Here is a 25,107-nt window from a genome sequence, read left to right as displayed (position 1 = left end):
TCCATACAGGAAGTTGGTAAATGATAAAGGAAACATCTCAAATCACTGGGGCTCAAATGGACTTGATAAATGGTGTTGGGATGAATGGGCAATCATTTAGGAAAATATATTAGTAGATCTATACCCTATACCATACACCAAATCGACCAGGAAATTGAAATTCTGACTTAATAACCAAACATGAACCCATAAACTATCAATATCAAGCTTGGGGAAACTGCTTTAACACTTCGAAATAGGTAAGGCCTTTCCATCACCCAAAATTCAAAAGTCAGAAAAGATAAGACTGTCGAATTTAACAAGATAAAAAAAAAAACCTTAACAAGAATAAAAAAAGCTTTCACACTTCTAAGTAAGGAAAAAACATAAAATTACAAGAGGCAAATGACAAATAGGGGAGGAAAAAAGTGTATCTTATGTCATAGACCAAGGGTTAATTGCCACAATATATAAAGTACTTTCAGAAATCAAGATGGAAAAGACCAGCAGTGTAATAGGAAATGGGCAAATGCCATGAATAGGCAGTGCCGCCCCCCCAATAAACACAAAGGGCTCTTAAATATATGAAAAGCTGCTCAACCACACTCGTAAGAGAAACTCCATTTAAAACTGCACTGACAAAGCCTGACGCCAATTGTAGGCGAAGCTTGGGGAAGCAAGTACTCTCATGCACTGGGAGTGGGAGTGAAAATCAGTACAACCCGCTGGATGGAGGCTTGCAATATCTGTCAAAATGACAAATAGAGCTACCCTCTGACCCAGCAATTCACTTGTAGGAATCTGTCCTCTAGTTACCAGCCCACACAGGGAACATGTTATTTCTATAGCATTGTCCAGAGAAGCAAAGGACTGGAATGATCCCAAGTGTCTGTCAGCTGCAGCCATGGTAAACAACGATGAAACATTTACACAGCGCAATCCTCTCTGGCTACGTCAAGAATGAGGAAGCTCTGCAAATAGTGATGGGAAGACAGCTCCAGGCTGTATTGTGAAATGGGAAAAGCAAGATACAAAACAGTCTGTATCAGTGAATGCAGCATCCTAAAAAAATGGATTTGTTGAGATACCATTTGCCTATCATAAGGTTCATCTGTTTAAGGTGATGATTCAACGGCTTTTAGTATATTTAAGGGTTATACGACCATTGCCGTAATCTAAACTTTATAACATTTTCATCAAAGTTCCAAAAGGAACCTTAGTACTCTACATTTTGTATAAGAGGGGAAATAAGAAAATAGACACGCAGGCATGCATCTGCACCCACAACATGCATATTTGCATGTGCTTGTATAACCCTAGAAGGAAACACAAGACATGAACACAGGTGTGACGGACACTGTAGAGTCACGTGATGTGGCTGCTGCTGTGTGCATGGGAAGGGCTGGTGGGAAATGACCCAGGACAGGCCAGCTGAGGTGAGATTGCTTAAGGCCTTAAGCACCAGGCTAACCAGTTTGGATTTTAGCTCATAAAGTCCAGCACTGTCCAGACAGAGCTTTTGGCAGTGACTAAACATTCTATACCCATGCGTTCCAATACGGTAGCCACGTGTGGCTCCTGAGCACTTGAGATGTGGCTCACGGGACCGAGGAAGTGCATTTTACATTTTATCTCACGTTAGCTAACCCACATCTAAATGGTCACCTGTGTCTAGGGGCTGCCTCGCTGGACAGCACAGCATAGACTGGGGAGCCATGGGAGGTTCTGCAGGTGGGGAAAAACACAGCCTGATTTTAGTCTGAGGGGGTCTGTAAAGGATGGATTCCAGGGAAGTCAGCAGAGGTTGGAAATAATTGGAGAAGGGCTACAGCAAAGTCATCTAGAGGGGAGGAACACCGACCCTGACCTTAACCCAAAGCAGGGGCCCAGGGCTGGATAAGAAGGGATGGGTTTGAGAAACTTCTAGAAGGGGATGTGAACAGACAGTGAGGCTGAAGGCAGAGTTGAAGATGATTCTGCAGGTCCAGCTTGAGTAGCTAAGGGGGTGGGGAGGACAAGAAGGGAGGGGCCCTTGGCGGGGGGTAGGTGAGGGTGGGACCAACCAAGAAGCTCACACTGGGTCTCATAGTCTCAGAACAACCAAGGGCATCCGCATTTAGAACACAACCTCAAATGCCCCACAGGGCACTGGGGGCCACCAAGCTCTGGCCACCACCCACTCCTCCACGCTCATCTCCCGCTCCCCCAGCTTCCACTCATGCTGGCCTCCTTTCCATTCCCCAACACACCAACCCCCTCCCACCACAGGATCTCTGCACTTGCTACTCCACTTATCTCAGGGCCTGGCACACAGTAGGGCTCCAAAAATGCCTGGCAATGAACGAAGAAGGCAAAGGGCCAGCTTCCCCGAGAGGACTTCCCAGAGGCCTGGGGAGGAGTGCCGTGACTACCACGGTGACCACCACCTGCGCTGACCACTTGGGGGACGGGGTCCTGGCCTTCCCAGCCTCGCAAGATCGGTAGCAGTGACAACCTGGAAAATCAAGTCCACGCATCTCACCAAAGCCACTGCCGCTTGCTGAAGAGGGTGGGCACGCCATCAAAGTGAGATCCGCACGCCCATAGAAGGAAGCCCCAAGGAGGACAGACCAGTGCGAGCACCGCAGAGGCCAGTGAAAGTGGAGGTGAAGAGAGCACTGACCCCCGTTCGATTCGGGCTCTGCCTCTGGCCAGCGTGGGAACCTGGGCCTCAATTTTCTAATCTGAAAACTGGTGGTAATAAGACATACTGAGGGACGGTTGTTAGAAACACAAAAGGCTTGAAACATAGCAATGAGTTAGTCACTCAGACTCTTTGTGACCCTAGGGACTGTAGCCCACCAGGCTCCTCTGTCCATGGGATTTCGCAGGCAAGAATACTGGAGTGAGTTGCCATTCCCTTCTCCAGGGGATCTTCCCAACCCAGGGATCCAACTCGGATCTCCTGAATTGCAGGCGATCTCCTGCATTGCAGGCAGATTCTTTACTGTCTGAGCCCCTAGGCAACCCCCTGATACATAGTAGATCCATAATCTCTACTACAATATAATCTCTACTACAGTAGAGCAATAATCTCTACTATATGATGACTTGTGAAACTCCAACCCTGTAACAGAAAAATGTCACAGAGAGTGCACTTAGGGAGGAGTGGGGATATTCTGCCTAGAAATGACATGTCATAGCAGAGAGAGAAGAATAAAAACAATGCCAATGATAAATGGCGATTATGTAGCTCTTGCATTGTGCCACTTAAAACAGGTTTTAAGTGGTTAAGTGGTTGGCTTTTATCAATTCATTTAATCCTCACGAGATTCCATTTCACAGATGAGGAAACTGAAACATGGAGAGCTGGAGATACTTGCCAGATCACAGCCTTTAAGTAGCAAGATGGCCCTGTCTGTGTTCTGAGCCAAGACTCTCCTGGCACCCAGGAAACAGGGGCTTCAGGTGTAGGACCCATCTCTGCCCCTGAGCCAGACAACTGGGCCCGCATGGGCATCAGCCATCTGGTTGGTCCTGTGTGTTGGATGAGAACCAGCCATTAGAGTGGAGTACAAACACTGTTGTTCAGTCATTCAGTTGTGTCTGACTGTTTGTGACCCCATGGACTGCAGCATGCTGGGTTTCCCTGTCCTTCACTATCTCCCGGAGTTTGCTCAAACTCATGCCCATTGAGTCAGTGATGCCATCCAACCATCTCATCTTCTGTTGCCCCCTTCTCCTCCTGCCTTCAATCTTTCCCAGCATCAGGGTCTTTTCCAATGAGTGGGCTCTTCGCATCAGGTGACCAAAGTATTGGAGCTTCAGCATCAGTATCAGTCCTTCCAATGAATATTCAGGGATGATTTCCCTTAGGATTTACTAGTCTGATCTCCTCGCAGTTCAAAGAACGAGTTGGACACGACCGAAGTGACTGAGCACACATACATGCAGGATGGGATCTGAGATGTGAGCTACCGTGAGGAAAATCTGATCTTCACTGCATCAATCAGTCTGCTGAACTCCTGGGGGACCGGGCCCCATGCTGGTTGGAAGGAAACCCTCTCCTTCTGGTCCAGCACTCACAGGACTGCGTGAGATTGAAACCAGACAGGCGGACAAAGCATGGCCGGAGAGGCCTCTGGAAGGAGGAGTTCAATCTCAGGTGACAAGTAGGAGTCACACAGGGCGTGCGCATAGGAATGCGTGGGTGGAAGGACGGGCCTGGCAGCAGGAACAGCAGGAGCAAAGGCAGTGAGGTGGGAGGCAGCCTAGTGCGTGGAGGCGACTCGAGCAACTCAGTGTTTGGATGGAGTGGGAGCTTGTCGAAGCGGAGATGAGGCCTTGGAAACCCCATGAGGATGGCAGGATTCCACCCTGAGGGTGTTAGGAGCAGTGGGTGGGTTTAAGTTTCAGTGACAGGATCACAGTGACAGCAATGTGCATTCTTCGAGAGCTTCTGCCAACTCACACCCTTGTGCATCCAATGCCCCTGAATGCTGCGGCCACACGTGTGGCCTCAGGACTGAAATCCTGTCCTTTGGGTGTCCACACCTCCCTGGCGATGGCTGCCACCCATGATGCAACGTAACACAACCTTGAGGTTCAAGGCTCCAGGTTCTGCGGAAATGAATCAGTGACTTCTTTTACATGACATGAGAAATTTGATGAAATAGGTGCCCCTGTAGATTGTCCCGGGAAAGACGAATGGGGCAGGACGAGGGCGTGTGAGTCTAAAGCCAGGGAGGCAGATGTGGAGAAGGTGCACGTTCTCATGGTCAGAGCTGCCCGGCGACCAAGCGGTCATCCTAGAGTCACCCAGTGGAGGTGCCTGGCAGAGCCGGCTCCCCAGCTTCCAGACAGGCCCTGGCTGGGCAGTCATCAGCTAAGGCGAGCACCAGAAGAGCGGGTGTGAGAAGGACTGCACACAGACAGGGCTCTGCCAGGTGAAAAAAGGATCACCTTCAGCGATTCCACGGCTCCACTTCTCCAAACTGTGCTTACCAATTTCAGAACAGAGCCTCTTAAAGGTTTGCTAAGAGTGGCCCAAGACCTGTCAACAAGTCTGAACCCACTTGTTAAAGGTAGTTTGTTGAAAAGTGAAGCTGATTCTCTCTCTTTTTTTTTTGTTTTGCTTCCTACTGTATATATTTTTTATCTCCTCTGGCATTCAACTAGACCAAAAAAGAAGTTGACGGGCGAAAAAAGAGAACTCTGAATAACAAGTTCTATGTGGGGTGGAGGATATGTTCATTTCAAAAATAATCAGAGAGCATGGAGAGACGGTCCTCATTCCTCAAGGACAAGGCAAAATCTAAGTGACTCTCTTGAGTATCTCAGAAACTGAGTCGCATTTAAAAGACACCTCCTTTCTTCACCTCTCATCGTAAATGTATTTGTTTTACTCGGTCCTGGGCTTCCTTCCCAGACAACATCACACAAAGGGGGTGGTACACGCACTTCTCTGGCCACTGTCCGGCTGCCTCTGACCCTTTCCCTATCTTTCATGTTCCCGAAGAGTCTCAGGTTTCGTCCCTTCTCTGTCTTGAAGCCCCTGGACCACTGTGCCCACGGGACATCTGGACCGCAGTGGAGGAAGCACTAGAGCTGGAGATAAGAAACAAACCCGTGTCTGAGTCACGGCTTTGACCCTTGGTGGCCATGTGACCTTGGACCTCGGACGAGAGGTTGGCCACACGGAGCCCCAGCCTCCCCAGCGGCTGAGTGGAGTGTCACCCCTCCCTCCCTGTGGTGCTGGAGAAGAGCGTGACGGAGGAGCCTGCAAAGCCTCGGGGGGTTCCAGGCATGCATGCCAGGCTGCTCGGTGAGCCCGCGCTGGATCAGAGAGGGCCACCCACTGGTCAAGGCTTGGTTGTGGAGTAGCAATGAGAGGCTCTGAAGAGTCCAGGGGCTCCCCTCCTTTGCCAGCCCACCTTGCCATCAACTTGGGGCTGCCATGATCAGCCCTGGCACATGGATCCCAAGCCATGGGGATGTGTGCGTTGGCGGCTGAAACGGAGACAAGCAATCGCCCCTCCCCCTTCTCTTCCTTCTGTGCCACGGACACTTGCGGGGCCACAGTGGAGATGACAGAACCCGGAGGTCCTGGAGTCACCAGATGGAGAAAAGACCTTCTGTGAGCAAGAAATGTACTTTTTTAATCTGAAGCCATTGAGATTTTAGAGGTTTGTCTGCTCCATTAATTAACATACCAGGTAAACCAAGCAACATTTATTGGGTGATTATTGTATATAATGATTTCCCAGGTGGCTCAGTGGTAAAGAATCCGCCTGCCAATGCAGGAGACCCAGGTTCGATCCCTGGGTTGGGAAGATCCCTTGGAGAAGGAAATGGCAACCCACTCCAGTACTCTTGCCTGGGAAATCCCATGGACAGAGGAGTCTGGTGGGCTACAGTTCACAGGGTCGCAAAGAGCTCATGGCTGAGCATGCACGCACGCATCATACATAATACATGCCAAGCACTGTGCCAGGTATCACGGTTACAGCAGCAATTGAGGGGTGTGTACAACAGCAGAATCGCACATGACATGGAGGTTGGGGAGACGGCATCTAGGATGCGCACTAGACCCAGAGTCAGACTTTCCCTGGAAAATACTAACCGTTGCAGTGGTTTGGAGAGCGGAACTCTGCGTGGGTTACTCTTAGGTTCAGTAAAGTTAGCAAGCCAGTGAGCCAGACGAGAGGGAGAAACACAGGGGGAAAGACAGGCCCCACACAGGGGCCTGGTTGTTCCAAAACTTTCAGGTGACAACTGTAGGCCTACGGACTGCACATATGCATCCACCTGTCTGCACCTGTTGGCTCTGTGCTCATACAGACCTTCCAGGCACTGCTCGCTCTGATGGACGTTCCTGTGGGTGGAGCTAGCGCGGGGCATCTAAACGAAATGAATAAAGTGTAATTCCACACCACTGTCCCTGCCCTCAGGGGATCACAGAGCAAGGGGTCGCCTCCAGGCAAGATGAGCTTTATTTGCAGAGGTTTCTATGCAGCACATTTTTCCATGTGGGGTTGGGTGATGACACAGTCTTCACCACTGCAGAGGGTGCCCTCCTCTCTCCAATGATCATGTCCATGAACTGGGCCTGTCGTGGGTACCAAAGGATGAAGAGAGGTCAGGGAGCATCTTTGAGACCCAGAGACTCTGCCCTGAGCTCAGGGACAAGGACAAGCTGGGAGCTAACTAACGCCCCATCGGGCCCTCTCTGAGCTAAGAACATACAGACGGCCCCAAGCAATTTTTATTCACTGCACAGAGTCCCACCAAACCCAGAAGTGCTTGCCCTCTGCTCGCTTCCTAGTTCCCAAAGAGCTTTTCCCATAGCAAGACTGAAGTCTCCATTTCGCAAGTGGGAAGATGCACTGTGGAACAGTCACACAACCAGCTGGTGAGACCGTCAAGACCCAAGTTCACACAGTGATCCCTAACCCAGGTTTCTTTCCAGTTTACCAAGAAGGAACCCAAACCTCAAACCTGGACGGAAGAGAAGACAGGCCCTGCCCCCAACCCTGTAGCCTCCTATTTACACGAGGGAGTGCCCGGCCCTAAAGTTAGCAAAGAGAACCATATCCCCGGCTTTAGCCTCCTGTTTCAAAGTGCTCAAGGGGCTGGATCTTTTCTCAAGCACCCCAGAGGCCCTGGGACACAAGGTACTATTTGCAGCCTGAATACATTAATCATTTAAACGCCAAGATCCAGTTTGGAGAGTGGCTGGGTGTCCACTCATCCATCCTCACAAAGCACAGCCCAGGTCGATGTGTGCCTTGGAGCCGAAATCTGAAACGCAGCCAGCCTAACCACGCAGCCCATTACTGGGAGCAGCTCAAAGTGGAAGGATTCAGGGAGGCCGCGGGCCCTGGGCGGGGGCCAGCCCTCCGTGGTAACACCCCACAGTAGCACCAAGCGCAGGCAAAGCACCCTCATGCTTCAGACCCATTGCCATGGGTGATCCTCGCAGCACCCCCAAGAGGATGAGTCGCACCAGCCCCTCACAGAGGAGGACAGTGAGGCTCAGAAAGGCTGAGGGACCCCCGCGGCCACACAGCCGGCCAGTGGAGCGACCGTGGCAAAGGGCTGAGCACCCCACTGTCCTTCACAGGAGAACCCACAGTGGGCTCCCTGCCCCTGCCCCCCTCTCGCACCTCATCAGTTATAACACCGCGGTGTGCCCTGCATCATGGGCGGCGCTACACATGCACCATAGTCCGGGTAGGAGCTACTGGAGACACAATCCTACCTCGGCTCCTCCCAACATTCCTAGGTGAGCCGTGGGACTCTGAGGGGCCGGGATTTGAGAGAAGGGCGGGCACCAGACCGAAAGGTGATTTGGGGGCAATTGTGAGAGAGGCTCCAGTGGGAAGGCTGGGGTCTGGGAGGAGGGACGTGCTGGTTGCGATTGTATTCTGGGGAGACCCCTCCAGATGCACTGCAGGGGCTGGGTCAGAGAGACAAGGCTGCAGGCGGTGGGGGAAAGAGAGAGAGCTCTGGGCAGTAAGGAGCTAGTGCCAGGTGGCGTGACCTGGAGGCTGGGGGGGTCACACAGGCAGCACACAGGGCTCTAGAGGGAGCATCGGACCGCCGCTGAGGGTCAGTGTTGGGGGAAAGAGCGGGCAGAAGGAGCTGAGCACCACACCAACCTCGGTTCCAGGAAAGGAAGAGGAGAAGCAAATTTGCTCATTCAAGGCAGATTTCCTGAGCACCTGTTCTGTGTTGGGTCCTGAGGTTGAAAATTCAGTCTAGGATAAGAAGACCCTTACAGAGCAGTTGGTTCAAACCCAACATCACATAGGGAAACAGACTCAGAGAGGGACGGACACTGACTCAAGCACACAAAGCGGAGGGAGCAGATGGGAAGACACAGCCCCCTAGATCCCAGACCAAAGCCCTCCGTGCCGCCCCAGTGCATCCTGCTCGACACACCGTCTGGGGCCAGACAAAGATTTCCGGAAGGCATTTCCAGGTCTTGGATCCAACCCAGGGAGCTCAGTCTTTGCAGCTATGCAAAGATCCTGTCTTTACACACAAGTTTGGCATCATCAGTCTACTTCTTGGGTACAAGGCGGCTTTGCCTGGAGGTCTCAGAGGATCAACCCCCAAGCTCCCTGAGAGAGGATGCCAGTTTTGCTTCTCACTGGAGTTTTCTGACCTACCTGACCTCTGCATCTTTTATTCCTGCCTTGGAGCTGGGATTCACACCATCTCCCTGAGCTCATTGCCATCACCTCTGCAGGCTTTTCTCTTCAGTAAATGACCTGAGGGGGGAAAATAGAGGAAAAACTGGGCTATTTCACAATCCAACAAGGTGATCTCAACTAAATTACCTCCTCCGGGCCACAAACAGGTTTCAGAACCTGTGTTTAATGAGGTCTATGTTTTTATGAGATCTTTAAGCCAGAGCTCCTGCTTGGGTGGCCAGGTACTTCACTGTGTCAGGCCTCAGCTTCCTCATCTGTAAAAGGAGGGCAACAGGGCCAGCATGTCTGCGGATCCCAGAGCGTCAAGGAGGGGTTCAGTCCAGAGCCCGGCACACGGTCGGGTCCCGGTGGATGCAGCCATCACTGTGACACGCCAGGATCTCCGTTACGAGGGAGGCTGCCCGTGAAAAGGCTGGCTGTTCTGCCAGTTCTCGGTGCCATCCCCACACGTTAGCCTGCCTAAAAGTCATCCGGGGAGACTGCGAAAACTTACAACCTACACACTTAGATCTTCCCACCCCCAGAGTCTGGGATGCGGACTGAGAACCTACGCTTTCACCAGCTCCTCCTGGGTGGCTGAGGACACCAAAGGCCAGGCCATGAAAAGGCACAATGTAGGTCACCGCATCCTCAGGTGACCCTGCCATGACGATGTGGCCTTTGAGAAGCAGAGCGCGCCAGCCTGATTCCACATCCTCCCATGACGAGGTGACAGGACAGGGAGCGGAGGACGGAGGTGGCCTTTGGGCGTGTGTTCTCCATCGAGCAGGGAGAAAGGAACGGGAGAAGCAGGGACACTCGGGACCCCGCAGGTGAGCCGCACCTGGGTGCCAGGGCATTTCCTCACTGGTCTCGGGGACAGCTGTGGCCGTGCCTCAATTCCCAGGCCCCACAGGACAGTCATTTCTGTTGATTCCAGAGAGGGTTCAGGACCCGGATCTGTGCTTGGTTTCCTCATTCTGTCACTCACTTGCTCAATCAACAAACACAACCTGAGCCCTTCCTTGGCACCTGGACTTTACACGTGTTTGATGCTGGACTCTGTGGCAACGAAAGCAATGTGACCTTCAACTTGTCACTTCTGTGAACCATCCATAAAAGGGCAAGGCGACAGCGTGTTTCAGAGGGTTGCCACGAGGATTCTATGAGATAACGCACATGAAGTGCTGGGTCTAGGGCCCGGCCCCTTGAATGTCAGGACTGCTCATGATTCCTGAAGCACGTGCACCACACAGGCCATCTCATCCACCCCCTGAACCTCCTCCACTCTCTGTATCCCAGAAGCAATGAACTCTGCTCAGTTCCTCAGGGCATCCTGTTCTCTGTTTCTTCCAGGCCTTTGCAGTGCTGTTCCCTCTGCCAGGAACACTCTTCCGTCCCCCCAAGTTCCCTTTCCACAGACATATTCACTGCCTGGCCAACCTGTCCTTGCAGTTTCTGTAGTTACTCCTTCGGGGATGCCTTCCCTGACACCCTCCTCCCCAAGCTGAGGACCCCTGCCCTGCTCCTATAGCAGTGTTTCTCAACACTGAACTTTTGACATTCGGGGCTGTGCGATTCTTAGTTGCAGCAGTTGCCTGTGTATTGTGGAATGTTGAGCAGCACCCCTGGCCTCTATCCACAAATGCCAGTAGCACCACCCCCCCCCCCACCCATCACTGCAAAGCTTTACAACCAAAGGCATCTGCAGACATTACCGAATGCACACTGCGGGGAGGCAGGACTGTCCCCAGTTGAAAACCACTGGGTCAGCGCCTTGTTCCTCCATCATGAACACACAGCCTGCAGGTCACTGTATGTTCAATATCCGTCCTTCCTGAGAGACTAGGCTCCATGAGGGCAGGATCTGAAATTGCCTTTCTTACTGATAAAATCCTCAGCATAGAACTCACTTGCAGGCATAGAAGGTTCTCAAGAAATACTTTTTGAATGGACAGACAAAGGATGGTGGATAAAGTGATTTGCCCAAGGCTGCACTCCAAGCAGATGGCCCAGCTGGACTTTGAACCCACTCTCTGTTGGTAGGACCCTCAGTCCTTCGACCTCACCCCCCAGGGCTGGCTCACGGTCAGGCATCAGAGCATGTGGGGCCTCCTGAGATGACAACCAGCATGCACCTAGCTCAATCCATGACCCAGGCAGAGGGACCAGCAGCTCATCAACGCTGCTGCTGCTGCATCAGGAGTAGTGGCTAACACACAGGGGGAAGGGAGGGGCCCTCAGAGAGTACTCCAGACCAGTGGAACATCATGATCCTGCAAACAAAAACCAGTGGCAGAAGGAGGCAGGAGAGAAGCAGTAAACATGAACAGGCAATGTCAACGGAGGAAGGAGCCCAGACACAGGAGAAAACGATCCAGGGGTCACAGAGGCTCACAAGGTGAGTCAACAATAGCATGCTGTTGGCACCCCTAACCAGTTCTCCCTTCTTCACCCTTTCCCCAAGCAGACCCAGATTTTATTTCCCCAAAAGCCACTCAGAGCTCACTCCTGTTTCATAAACCTTCTTTGGTCCCCTTTGCCTTCAGACCAAGTTCAAATTCATCCCTCCCAACAAGCCCACCCCACCCCATCTGAGGCATCTTCATACCTCAAGCTACCATGTAGACTCAATATTAGAGTTGTCCTGAGAAATAGGAAATAAGACAGAGAATTCTCCCTTCCTCTGCCGTTTTGTTCTATTTGGGTTCTTGAAGGATTGGCTGATGCCCACCCCAGAAGTTGTTTCCCTGCAACCCTGAGACACCCTGAACCAGAACAATCCAGCTGAACCTTTCCTGGTTACCTGACCCACAGAAACCATGAGAAAGAACAAACTGTTATTATTTTAAGCCACTAATTTGGGGGCGATTTATAATGGATAGCCAGAACACTCACCCTGGCCCATTTTCAACTCCACAGCTTTCTCACTCAGTTCCTGCTGGCTGGTATACTCTTTCCTTTTCCCTTTTCATTACTTCTTTACCAGATTCAACCATCTCTCTCAGAGGCCCAGCTTGGGTCACTCCTCTTCCATGCAGACACCCCTGAATGCTTCAGTTCTTGGCCTCACTCCCTACATTACTCCCTGTGGCACTTATCATCCCTTCTACTCATCTGCACTTAGCAGATGGATGGCTTCTATAATCACCATCTTTCTATGTTCATTTTCCTGCCCATCTTCAGGGACCAAATCCTTTCTGGCCATCCCCTGAGACCAATAGCACATGAGTTCCATTACCCAGAGCTGCCCATGAGTGAGATGCTCCCTCCCCCCCACACACTCCTGCATAAGAGTGATTGTGTGTCCACAGCTGGACTGATGCTTGAAGGTCATAGAGAAATCAGGAGAAGCAAAGAAGATCCTGCAGGTGACTAGAGGGGATGATCAGCAGGTCCTCCAGAGAAAGAGGAAAGTAATGAGGGTCACTTGTCCCAGACAAGAAGACTACAAAATAATCCATACAGGTTTCAGCTAGCAGTGAACTGGGCTGAGGGGGACCAGGCCTTAGAGACATATGATGCTGTAACTCTCAGCTACCTAAATAACATGGGGCATTTGTTAAATTACAGTTTTCTGGGCCTCTTCCCAGACCTGTGATGGAGCCTATAATTCTGCATTTTAAATAAACACCCCAGTTGATTCTTACAAGTCTGGCCAATATTGCTCCTTGTTGAGAAGACAACATGTACAAACTAGAGTGAGAAGTGGCAAGCTTTCTTTCATTTATCAAGCATTTGATGAGCACCTACTGTGTGTCAGGCCCCGTGGTAGGTGCAAGGAAATGAGCAACAAACAAAACAGATAGTTCTGCCTTCAGGGAGTCCATAGTTTAGTGGACAAGACGTTAGTGACTTAGTGACATAGGTCATTAATTAATAATAGCTAAGAAGAAGTCAGGGTTACTATAAGCATGCAAGCAGGAAACCTAAACAAGACAGATATTTTTCATCCATATAGCAGCTGTATTCTGTTTTTTTTCAGCACATGATGTAACTCCTACCAATCAAATGCTCTCACTTAGTTTTCTGTATCTGGAGTGAGGGAACAAAGGAGTGAAGAGAGTGATTCTTCTTGAAGGGGCAGGAGGTAAGCACGAATTATCAGTCTAGTGAGCAGAGCTTTGCACAGTGGTTGCATTCTGTACTAGTTATCTATTGCTGCATAACAAATTACCCCAAACTGAGCAGCTTGAAAGAACACACATAACAAAGCTTAAAGGAGAGCCTCAAAGGTATCAAACTGTTTCTTGCTAACTTAACTGTATCTCTGAACAAAGCTCAAAAATATTTGAAGAAAATTTAAGAAATCCATCATCCAACATTAAATCCAGAATAACTTTTAAGAAAAGTACTAGGCATGCAAAGAAGCAGAAAAAAAGTGTGAGCCATAATGAGGAGAAAACTCATTCAATTGAAACAGATCCAGAAATACTGTAGGTGATAGAGGTACTGGATTAACAGCTATTTAAAAATACTCTATATGTACAAGAAGATAAAGAAAAGCATAGGCATGTAAAGGAGAGATATGGAAGAGATAAAAACTCCCAATCAAACATCTAGAGATTAAAAGTAGAATGTCTGTGATATAGACAAGATTAACAGAAAGCTTGTTCCAGCAGAAGAACATATTAGTTTTATGAATATTTTTGAACTTTATGAATAATGGTGGAAACTATCCAAAATGAAATACAGGAAGAGGAAGAGGAGAAGGGAAAGGGGTTGAATACAGCATTTTGGGCTATGAAACAAGGGGCCTAATATTCATAGTATTGGTGTCCCCAAAGGAAAGAAAAAAGAAGTTGATGGAAGCACTGAAAAAAATATCCTAAGAAATAATGGCCAAATATTTTTAAATGTTGATGAAAACTATTAATCCACAGAATCAAGCAGCTCAACTAACTTCAAGTACAGAGAAGATAAAAATACACCATAAACAAACTGCTTAAAACTAATGATAAAGAAAAAACTTTAAAAGCAGTGAGAGAATATTCCATGGTGTATATGTACCACAGCTTTCTTATCCATTCGTCTGCTGATGGGCATCTAGGTTGCTTCCATGTCCTGGCTATGATAAACAGTGCTGCGATGAACATTGGGGTGCACGTGTCTCTTTCAGATCTGGTTTCCTCGGTGTGTATGCCCAGAAGTGGGATTGCTGGGTCATATGGCAGTTCTATTTCTTGAATCAGTTCTAATGAGATGGATGAAACTGGAGCCCATTATACAGAGTGAAGTAAGCCAGAAAGATAAAGACCATTACAGTATACTAACACATATATATGGAATTTAGAAAGATGGTAACGATAATTCTATATGCAAAACAGAAAAAGAGACACAGATGTATAGAACAGACTTTTGGACTCTCTGGGAGAAGGCGAGGGTGGGATGTTTCAAGAGAACAGCATCGAAACATGTATATTATCTAGGGTGAAACAGATCACCAGCCCAGGTTGGATGCATGAGACAAGTGCTCAGGCCTGGTGCACTGGGAAGACCCAGAGGGATCGGGTGGAGAGGGAGGTGGGAGGGGGGACCAGGATGGGGAATACATGTATATCCATGGTTGATTCATGTCAATGTATGACAAAAACCACTACAATATTGTAAAGTAATTAGCCTCCAACTAATAAAAAATAAAAATTAAAAAAAAAAAAAAGCAGTGAGAAAAAGCACAAACTGTAGAGACAAGGGGAAAGAAGAATAACAACAGACTTTTCACTGGAAACACTGAAAGCTAGAAGAAAGTGGAAGAACATGACCAACAAACAGAAAGGAAACAATGTCAACTTATCATTCTATATCCACAGTGGAAACCTCTTACAAAAATGAGACAAACAAACAGCAAGGGATGGTAAAGATGCAGAAAAGGGGGAACCCTGGTGCATTGCTGGTGAGAGTGAAACGGTACAGGCGCTGTGGAAAGTAGTCTCACTCAATAGGGTAAATACATGTGTGCATGCTAAGTCACTTCAGTCGTGTCTGACTCTTTGCAACCCCATGGACTGTAGCCCACCAGGCTCCTCTGTCCACAGGATTTCCCAGGCAAGAATACTGGAGTGGGTTGCCATGCCCTCCTCCAGGGGATCTTCCCAACCCAGGGATCAGACCTGTGTCTCTTATGTCTCCTGCATTGGCAGGAGGGTTCTTTACCACTAGCGCCACCTGGGAAGCCTATGACCAAGCAATCCCACTCCTAGGTATATACTCAAGAGAAATGCAAACAAATTTCCACACAAAAACGTGTACGTGAGTGTACATATGTAACAGAACTATTTGTAATAGGCAAGAGTGAAAACAACCCAAATCTTCATCAACTGAGGAATAGATAAAATATGGAATGCCCCTATGATGGAATATTTTGCCATAAAAAGAATGAGGTACTGATACATGCTGTAACATGGACAGACAACAAAAACACACTGAAAGAAGTCAGACACAAAACGCCACATACTGCATTTCCAATTACGTGAAATGTCCAGAGTAGGCAAATCCATAGAGACAGTAGCACAATAGTTGCCCAAGGTGGTGGCAAGGTGGAGAATTAAGAGTGGGTGCAAATGGGTATGGGTTTCTTTTGTGGGTGATAGAAATGTTCTAAAATTAGATAGTGGTAATTGTTGAATTGTACATCAAAGTACACATTTTAAAAGGGTATATTTTACATGTAAATTATGTTTCAATGCAACTTATTTTTTAATAAAGACTTTTCAGACACACAAAAGCTGAAAGACCTCATCAGAAGCACTGAAATGTTAAACAAACTCCTTTAGGAGGAAGGAGAATTATAATCAGATGTAAAATATGGGCCAATACAGTGGAATGAAGAGTACTAAAAATGAGAAACAAAAGGGTTAATAAGAAATATTCTTTTAAAAATCTCTTTAAAAGACAACTGACCATTTGAACCTAAGATAGTAATTTACTATGGTTTCCTAAAATAAGGAGAATAAGGTGCATGACAGTAATAGCTCAAAAAGTTGATAGACAATCAAATGTCCTATTGTAGGTTCTTCCATCCATGACAAGTGGGCATACTTGAAGACGGAGACTGTAGTAAGTTACAGATGAAGTACGGCACAGTGGTAAAGAACCTGTCTGCCAATGCAGGAGACACAGGAGACACCATTTCAACCTCTGGGTCGGGAAGATCCCTTGGAGGAAGAAATGGCAACCCATTCCAGTATTCTTGCCTGGACAATTCCATGGACAGAGGAGCCTGGAGGGCTACAGTCAGGAGCCTGGAGGGGTCAGAAAAGCATTGGACATGACTGCTTGCAACTGAGCACGCACACATGCAAACCCAAAATCAACTGCTTAACAGTTGGGCATAAACTAAGCCAACAAGGGAGAGAAAATAGAACCATAAAAGTAGTTGATTGGCCAAAAGAAAGGAAAAGCAGAAAAACAGGTGAGGGTGAAATAAAGAATAGGTAGGACGAGTTGAAAGCAAACAGCAAGATGGTAGATATAAACCCAATCACACCAATAGTCACATTAAATTTAAATAGCATCTATACAGGAGGTAGATATTGTCAGACTGGATAAAAAAAGTAAGACCTAGCCATATGTTGTCTAGGGCAACCCACTTGGAATATAAAGAAACAAATCAGTTTAAAAGGAAAGTACAGGAAAGGATCTACCCAGCAAACACTAATCTAAGGAGAACTGAGGTGGCTATATTAATATCCTGCAGTGAAGCAGGACTCCTTGGGGTAAGCTGGTTTAAAAGTGGCTTCCTAGATTCTACCTGGGGACTAGATCACCCCCATAGGACTAGGAGGTAGTGAGCCTCGAATGCCTGGCTTAGGAGCTGGCACAGAGCAGGCAACAGTGTCCTTGCAGGGCTCGGAATGCATGGGGGCAGTGTCACTGGAGACTGAGAGCCAGTTAGACGTGCATGATGGAGGCCTGGACCACTGCAGACAGCTAAGGTGCGTGCTGTGGTTGACAGACCACAAGCGGGGACTGAAGGGCAGAAAGTGGAGGACAGGAAAAGGAGAGAATCTGAGACAGGGAAAATGGAAAAGCGAGGCAGAGTTATCAAGTAAGGAGATTCAGATCGGAGAAAGGATGCTAATCCATTCAGCATTTACTGTGCATCTATGAGGGCTTCCCAGGTGTCACTTGTGGTAAAGAACCCACTTGCCAATGCAAGAGACATAAGAGATGCAGGTTCAATCCCTAGGTTGGGAAGATACCCTGGAGAAGGGCATGGCAACCCACTCCAGTATTCTTGCCTAGAGAACCCCATGGACAGAGGAGGATGGCTAGCTGCAGTCCATGGGGTCACAGACAGTTAGACATGACTAAAGCAAGCAACCAGCACACACACATGCATGCATCTATCATGTGACAAGCCCTGAACTATTGGCACTGGAGAGAGTTCAGAGACAGGGAAAGCTCAGATCCCAACTTGCAGAAGCAAAATATGTCTGTGTGACCAGCATCTGTATTATCCCGCTCTGCATCATGAATCTCCAAGAATGCTCCAGAATGCAACATGTCCCAAATTCATTCAACCATCTGAAGAGCAGAAGCATAGGAGTCGTCGTCAGTCACTGAGCACTTGCTGTGTCCCGGGAGATTTCTCTGTAGCCCGGCTTTCAGGGAGTCTCTAAGATGTCAGGGGCCCCCTTCACAAAGCCCCAGTGGCACTTGTCTCACTCCTATAGATGTCCATCTTCCCCCACGACAAGGTGTTGGAAGACAGGGAATAAATGTCAAGTCCTGTTGGCAGGAAGAAGATGTCAACTCAGACGGATAAAGCATCCCACTGGTGAGCCCAATTGAGTTAGGGTCTCTAACTCAGCCCTGTACACTCTGCAGTGGGTCCAGGAGTCCCCTTCCCAATTTCCCAGCCAGTCAATTTCACCTGCTGGTGCTGATGGTGTTACATCAACGGCAGCAAAGTGAGCTCCGGGAGACAGCCACCCGTGTTTAGAAGGGGGCTCCCTCATTTCTTCCCTTTTGAGGCAGTAGAACAATTGTGCCCATTTTACAGATGAGGAAAGGCTTCTGGGGGTTTGAATGAGTTGCCCATGGAAACAGTAAGTGGTGGGATCTGAACCCAGGTCAGTCTGACTGCAGAGTCCAGTTTCTTCCCTCCTGCATAATGAGGCTTCTGAGGGTTGGCGGGTTAGAGCGACAGAGTTTGAAAATGCCCCTCTGCAGGATGATAAATCCACATTCCTTCCAAGTAGAGAAAACAGGGGCAGGAATATAAGATCAGCCTGCAACACTCTGTGCCAGAAAGTAAAGTGTTAGTGGCTCAGTCATGTCCGACTCTTTGCAACCCCGTGGACTGTAGCCCACCAGGCTCCTCTGTCCATGGGATTCTCCAGGCAAGAAGACTGGAGTGGGTAGCCATTTCTTCTCCAGGGGATCTTCCTGACCCAGGAATCAAACCTGGGTCTCCTGCATTACAGGCAGATTCTTTACCATCTGAGCCACCAGGGAAGCCAGAAAATAAGGAAGTGTCTAAAACATGTGGGTGCACGCCTAAAGCACACAGGAGGCCGTGTTAAGGAGCTCCCACTGGCCAGACCTGGACCGTTTGAGCATCAAAGTAAACAATCACAGTAACAGATCATAAGCTATTAAACACAGTGGGAATCCATGCATCCACACTGAGTCCACACGTCAATGAGTGAGTAACTGGGAGAGGAGAAAGCTTTTCCTTATGGTTGGACTGCCAATCGATCCATTTAGAAGGGATGGCAGAATCAGAAAATCACCATTTGGCAACTGTCATAGTACTAACACTTGGTTCAGGGAAGAATCAAGTATTGATTCTGATGTGGGGGCTTGAGGTGAGGTAGACAAAGACTTTGCTTTTGTCACCCCCAAAATATCTGAGGTTGATAGGGTATCACATTAGCAACTTACTTTCAAATGCTTTGGTGTGGGGGGGGGGGGTGGGGGGGGGGGGAAGCTCTTTGTACTACTGCTGCAACTTTCTGTAAAATGTGAAATGATTTCAAAAAAGAAATGGAGCTACTTTGGGGGAACCTTGCTGAGCCATCAGAGAATGAAGGTGTTTGCCATGGAAGGAGGTAGGGGACTAATGCATGCATGCATACTAAGTTGCTTCAGTAATGTACAGCTCTTTGCAACCTCATCAACTCTAGTCCGCCAGTCTCCTCTGTCCATGGGATTCTCCAGGCAAGAATACTGGAGTGGGTTGCCATGCCCTCCTCCAGGGGATCTTCCCAACCCAGGGATCGAACCCACATCTCTTATGTCTCCTGCATTGGCAGGTGGGTTCTTTACCACTAGTACCACCTGGGAAGCCCAGGGGCCTGTCTAGGGAGACCCATAAAAAGTCTTTCCCTTCCCCTCCCCAGCAGGCAGGCACCACGGGGCTTCCTAGGTCCTTCCCACCTCAGGAAGCGCCAGAAGCTGCCAAGGGTGGGTCAGGAGGCCAGCAAACTGCAGATATCTTGGGGAAAGCCCTGGGGTTCACTCCAGAGACCTCAGCTTGAGGCCAGCCTTCTTCGCTTGCACACCTATAGCAATGCAGAGCTCACCATTGAGCTGACTGTCATCGTCAGCAAGTTCTTCCTCTTATACCCGACAATCTGTGCCCTAGAAGGACTGGGTCCCTTCTGACTTAAGCATCAGGTCAGTTTCACTGGGAAGTGCTCTGAGTCCTTCAGGCTCTCAAAGTGGGGGGCTGCAGTGACAGCGCCCCCTTGTGTCCAAGAAAGGATGTGCCATTGCCTCAAGCCAAGATCCTTCCAGGGGAAAGGCATGATATCTCACAATTGTCCCCACCCCAAATTTACTCTCCCTTGGACTAGCCAGCCCACTTATTCCTATTCATTTAGGCATTAATTCTTTATTTTCTTTGTTCATTTATTCATCAATTCAAGCAATCACTGCTCTCTAGGTAGCTGGCTGTATCTCACCCAGGAAGTACATACTTGGGTCATTACCAGGCCTTAGTATCAAAGAGCTCTCGGTATGATAGAGGGATAGAATACTACACCACAGCAGGGTCTGTGTCTTGCAACAGGTAAGTGCAAGGGGCTTTGGGAGCACCCAAAACAATCTTGGAAATCTTCCAGGAGGAGGTGACCACAATTCAGCTGCTTTCTGTCCCCTGCTGCCACTTGCTGGGAGCTCTTCAAAGCTCCCTGCCCTCTCCTCTGGGGCTTCTGGGTCTGCCTAGGCCTCGCTGAAGCTAACAGAAGCATAAGAGATTAAGAAGAGGTGGCAAGAATACATAGAAAAACTATACAAAAAAAGATCTTCATGACCCAGATAACCACAATGGTGTGATCACTCACCTAGAGCCAGATACTCTAGAATACGAGGTTGAGTGGGCTTTAGGAAGCATCACTATGAACAAAGCTAGTGTGAGTGATGGAATTCCAACTGAGCTATTTCAAATCCTAAAAGATGATGCTGTTAAAGTGTTGCACTCAGTATGCCAGCAAATTTGGAAAACTCAGCAGTGGCCACAGGACTGGAAAAGGGTCCATTTTCATTCTAATCCCAAAGAAAGGCAATGCCAAAGAATGTTCAAACTACTTCACAATTGCACTCATCTCACACGCTAGCAAAGTAATGCTCAAAATTCTCCAAGCAAGGCTTCAACAGTACATGAATTGAGAATTTCTAGATGTTCAAGCTGAATTTAAAAAAACAGAGGAACCAGAGTTCAAATTGCTGACATCCACTGTATCATAGAAAAAGCAAGAGAGTTCCAGAAAAACATCCACTTCTGCTTTATTGACTATGCCAAATCTGTGACTATAGATCACAACAAACTGGAAAATTCTTCAAGAGATGGGAATACCAGACCACCTTACCTGTCTCCTGAGAAATCTGTATGCAGGTCAAGAAGCAAGAGTTAGAACTGGATATGGAACAATGGACTGGTTCCAAATTGGGAAAGGAGTATATGTCAAGACTACATATTGTCACCCTGTTTATTTAACATATATGCAGAGTACATCATGCGAAATGCTGGGCTAGAAGAAATACAAGCTGGAATCAAGATTGTGAGGAGAAATATCAATAGCCTCAGATGTGCAGATGACATCACCCTTATGGCAGAAATTGAAGAGGAACTAAAGAGCCTCTTGATAAAAGTGAAAGAGGAGAGTAAAAAAGCTGGCTTAAAACTCAAAATTCAAAAAAATGAAGATCATGGCATTTGGTCCCATTACTTCATGGCAAATAGATGGGGAAATAATGGAAACAGTGACAGACTTTATTTTCTTGGGCTCCAAAATCACTGCAGATGGTGATTGCAGCCATGAAATTAAAAGATGCTTACTCCTTGGAAGAAAAGCTATGACCAACCTAGACAGCATATTAAAAAGCAGAGACATTACTTTGCCAACAAAGGTCCATCTAGTCAAAACTATGGTTTTTCCAGTAGTCATGTATGGATGTGAGAGTTGGACCATAAAGAAGACTGAGCACCGAAGAATTGATGCTTTTGAACTGTGGTGTTGGAGAAGACTCTTGAGAGTCCCTTGGACAGCAAGAAGATCAAACCAGTCAATCCTAAAGGAAATCAACCCTGAATACTCATTGGAAGGACTGATGCTGAAGCTCCAATACTTTGGCCACCTGATGCAAAGAACTGACTCATTGGAAAAGACCCTGATGCTGAGAAAGACTGAAGGCAGGAGGAGAAGGGGATAACAGAGGATGAGACGGTTGGGTGGCATCACTGACTCAATGGACATGAGTTTGAGCAAGCTCCAGGAGTTGGTGATGGACAGGGAAGCCTGGCTTGCTGCAGTCCACGGGGTCACAAAGAGTCGGACACAACTGAGCAACTGAACAACAACAATCATTTAGTGAGTCTTAGTTCGTTTCAGGGGCTATGCTCAGAACTGTATGATACTATGTCATGTAATCCTCACAACCACCACTGAGACTGTTCCCATTTTACAGATGAGGAAACTAAGGCCCAGCGAAGCTAACGAGAGAATCTCGCCAATCACCTTCCAGGCACTGGGTCTACAGCTGCATGTGGTCTGCACCCATTTTCTCCCTGCTGCCCCATCCCCTGAAGATCCCCACTCATCTCAAAGTTCAGCTCTGATCCCATCACAGTGCATGCTCTGGAGGCCCAGCCCTGCAGTGTAAGCTTGACTAGCACTGGACGTCTCCTCCCATCGCAGAGGAGACTGGGGGGAGCCACAGGCTGGTGACAGCAGGACTGGGGCGTGCACTGGAGACAAGAGCATTGGACTTTTCTGTGTCTGCCAAGTCTGTCCTTGGTGCAGGCTCAATCCATATTTGCTGCTTGAGGGAAACTGCCTCCTGTTTCAACACCTGATATTGGTCTAAAGCCCTCAGAACTTCTATTTCTATTAAGAGTGCCCAAGCTGACTTTGATATCTGGCTGGACTCCTACGATGCCGGGAGATACAGAGCTTGTATCTCGGGGCAGTGGTGGACATTTCTCAGGGTTTGGCCTGTGCCAGACTTGGTTACATTCATTATATTGGCAGTTCCTCACCACAGCCCTTCCATGGAGGATCCCGGTGTCCCGGACACCCTCGGGTCTGCTCTCCAGGCTGCTGCCCTTCCTCCTGCTCATTTAACATATGCTCCACCCCGTGCATGGTCCTGCCCTCTGCTCGGCCCCCAGAACCGTATCCTGACCGGCTCCTGCCCGTCATTCAGGTCTCAGCTCATCGTCCCCAGCTCTGACCACCCTGCCTGTCCCACGTCACCCTCTGCCCCGCCTCCCCGTTCAGCCTGCTCCGTGGCTCCGACCACACACTGAGATCCTCGTGTGTTCCCCGCCGGCTTGCTCACTGACTTTATCTCCTGCAGGTACACGAACCTCATGAGGGCAAGGCCTCTGCCATCCACACACCCAGGGTCTGGAGCAGGACTGGCACATCGTAGGTGCTCAGGAAGTATTTGTTGGGTGAATCGACTTGCTTGCAATCCCTGGGCACCTGACTTCTGATGACTCTTTCACAAGGACCCTTCTCCGCAAACACACACACCTCTCTTGGCTGCCGCTCTAACCACGACCCTGACCACTGCTGACATTTGCTGTAGCTACTCAGGTGTTCAGTTTGCCCTACAGAGTTGTCTTTCTGACCACACTTCTGCTCACACACCTCCTCTCTTCAAAAACAGTATCATCATCATTATCATTAGGACTCCTCCCTGATGGCGACTGAATCTGCCATCACTGTTGGATTAAACATCCCCCCAGTGCCCCAGGCTTTCTGCGATCTCGTTTCATAGACAGGGGCACAGAAGTTCAGAGAGGTTAGGGACCTGACGGAGGTCACGCAGCTACTACGTGGCCGCACTGGGTTTTGAACCCTGGCCAGTGCGCTTCCCAAGGCCCCGCTCTCTGCCGCTGTATTCTACAGAGCTCGGCCCTCGCCACCCAAACCACAGCATGCATCAGAACCCCTGGGGGCTCGTCGGAGCACAGATGGCTGAACCTCAGCCCCCCAGTGTGTGACTCAGTAGGCCCAGGGCAGTGCCTGAGAGGCTGCACCCGCTAACAGGTGCCCAGGAGAGGCTGCTGCCGCGGGCTCACGCTACAAGAACTACCAACTTAGAAACACCGTGTCTGTGATTTCAGTAGGTTCTGGGGCCTCCCATAATCCCTCCATGCACTTCAGGCAGCGGGAGGGTCTGAGGACCATGCCTGAGTGTCAGTCCTGCTCCTTCGGCAAATTGGACTTTTCCTTAATAAGAGTGAGTTATCTGACCTTGAAACACACCATAGCTGACACTCCATGGAAAGGCCTACGCTTGTCTTAGTGACGCGATGATAAATATAGGGCCCGGAGCATCGTGTCAGTATTTTAATAATCGTGGAGCAGAGCCTTGGGAGCCAATTACAGAACTAGGACAGGTTTTTTTTTCTTCTTCTTCTTTAAAACTATTTGGTTTCCAACTCCTTAAACTTGTGGGCACCTAAGACCAATGGGTCCAGAAGGGGTTTGACTTAGTTTCCCCCAAGTGTGAGTGCTGCCCAGAATTTGAAATCTCGTCCCAGTGAAGCGGATACACTGATGCTTCCCTCCACCAGGCCTCCGCCTCCTCCTCTTCTTCCTTCTCCACCTCCCTCAACTCTTCTTCTCCTCTTTCAGCAGCTTGCTCACTGAAGCTGAGTCAGCGCAGGATCTGAACAGGCGCATGGAGCCCTGCCTGTCACCAGCCTGCCTCCTCCTCCTCTCACATGGCCAGAAGCTGAGGTCCGGTACTGTCTGGAGGTGGGAGGGGGCCGGGACCCTCGAGAGCTTGCCTGGCTTCCCCTCCTCACCTGGCAGACACCTGCATCTTCCCAGGCCATTGCAGTGGTGAGGGTGGGGCCGTTGCTGACTCAGTACAGACCGGTAACAGGCACTGGTCCCCAGTGCTCCCACCCCCCACTCCCCCTGGAATAAGACAGGCCGCCCATTGGTCCAGCCCCCACCCCTCACTGACTGCACCTCCCCGTGCCCCCTCTCAAACTGTGCTCAGACACGCTGGCCTCCTCGCTGCCCTCCAAGTGCGCCAGGAAGACCTGTCTCAGGACCTTTGCACAGCCGTTCCCTCCTCCCCAGAGACCTGCACGGCTGGTTCCTCACGTGAGTCAGGTCTCTGCTCAAAGGCCACCTTCCCACACACCTCCACGAAGAAACTCCCCCCAGCCCTCCCCCCCACCCTGCTCTCCTTTCCTGGAGCACTAGTCATCACCCTCACTGCAGGACTTGCTCTGTGTCCAGTACTGTAATCTCTCCCACTAGAGGGTAAGGAATGCAAAGGCACAACGCGCAGGCTTGGGCTCGGCTCAGCACTCTATTCCCAGGGCTGGACTCACAGGAGATGCTCAGTAATCGTGAATGAAGGAATGCTACCACCGATGGAGGAGACCATGAGTACTAGCTGGACGATTTTATATCTATCCTCCCATGCTGCAAAGTAGGAGTCACTGGCCCTTTTTTTTTCATGTAATGATGTCTCA

The 25,107-nt window shown here is 49.1% G+C and overlaps 1 long non-coding RNA gene across 1 annotated transcript in view; it reads right to left on the bottom strand.

Annotated features, from left to right (window-relative positions):
• Positions 1 to 6,937: 6,937 nt before the first annotated feature.
• Positions 6,938 to 25,107, bottom strand: part of LOC139033771 (uncharacterized) — a 97,496-nt gene continuing 79,326 nt past the window's right edge. The window contains exons 3-4 of the long non-coding RNA XR_011486242.1: positions 9,132 to 9,233; positions 6,938 to 7,066 (exon numbers count right to left, since the gene is read on the bottom strand). This is a non-coding gene — a long non-coding RNA (uncharacterized lncRNA). The remainder of the gene's footprint in view (positions 7,067 to 9,131; positions 9,234 to 25,107) is intronic.

This window comes from Odocoileus virginianus, unplaced genomic scaffold, assembly GCF_023699985.2.
Source record: "Odocoileus virginianus isolate 20LAN1187 ecotype Illinois unplaced genomic scaffold, Ovbor_1.2 Unplaced_Contig_2, whole genome shotgun sequence".
NCBI classification, from domain to species: domain Eukaryota; kingdom Metazoa; phylum Chordata; class Mammalia; order Artiodactyla; family Cervidae; genus Odocoileus; species Odocoileus virginianus.
This window is presented reverse-complemented; position numbering and strand designations above follow the sequence as displayed.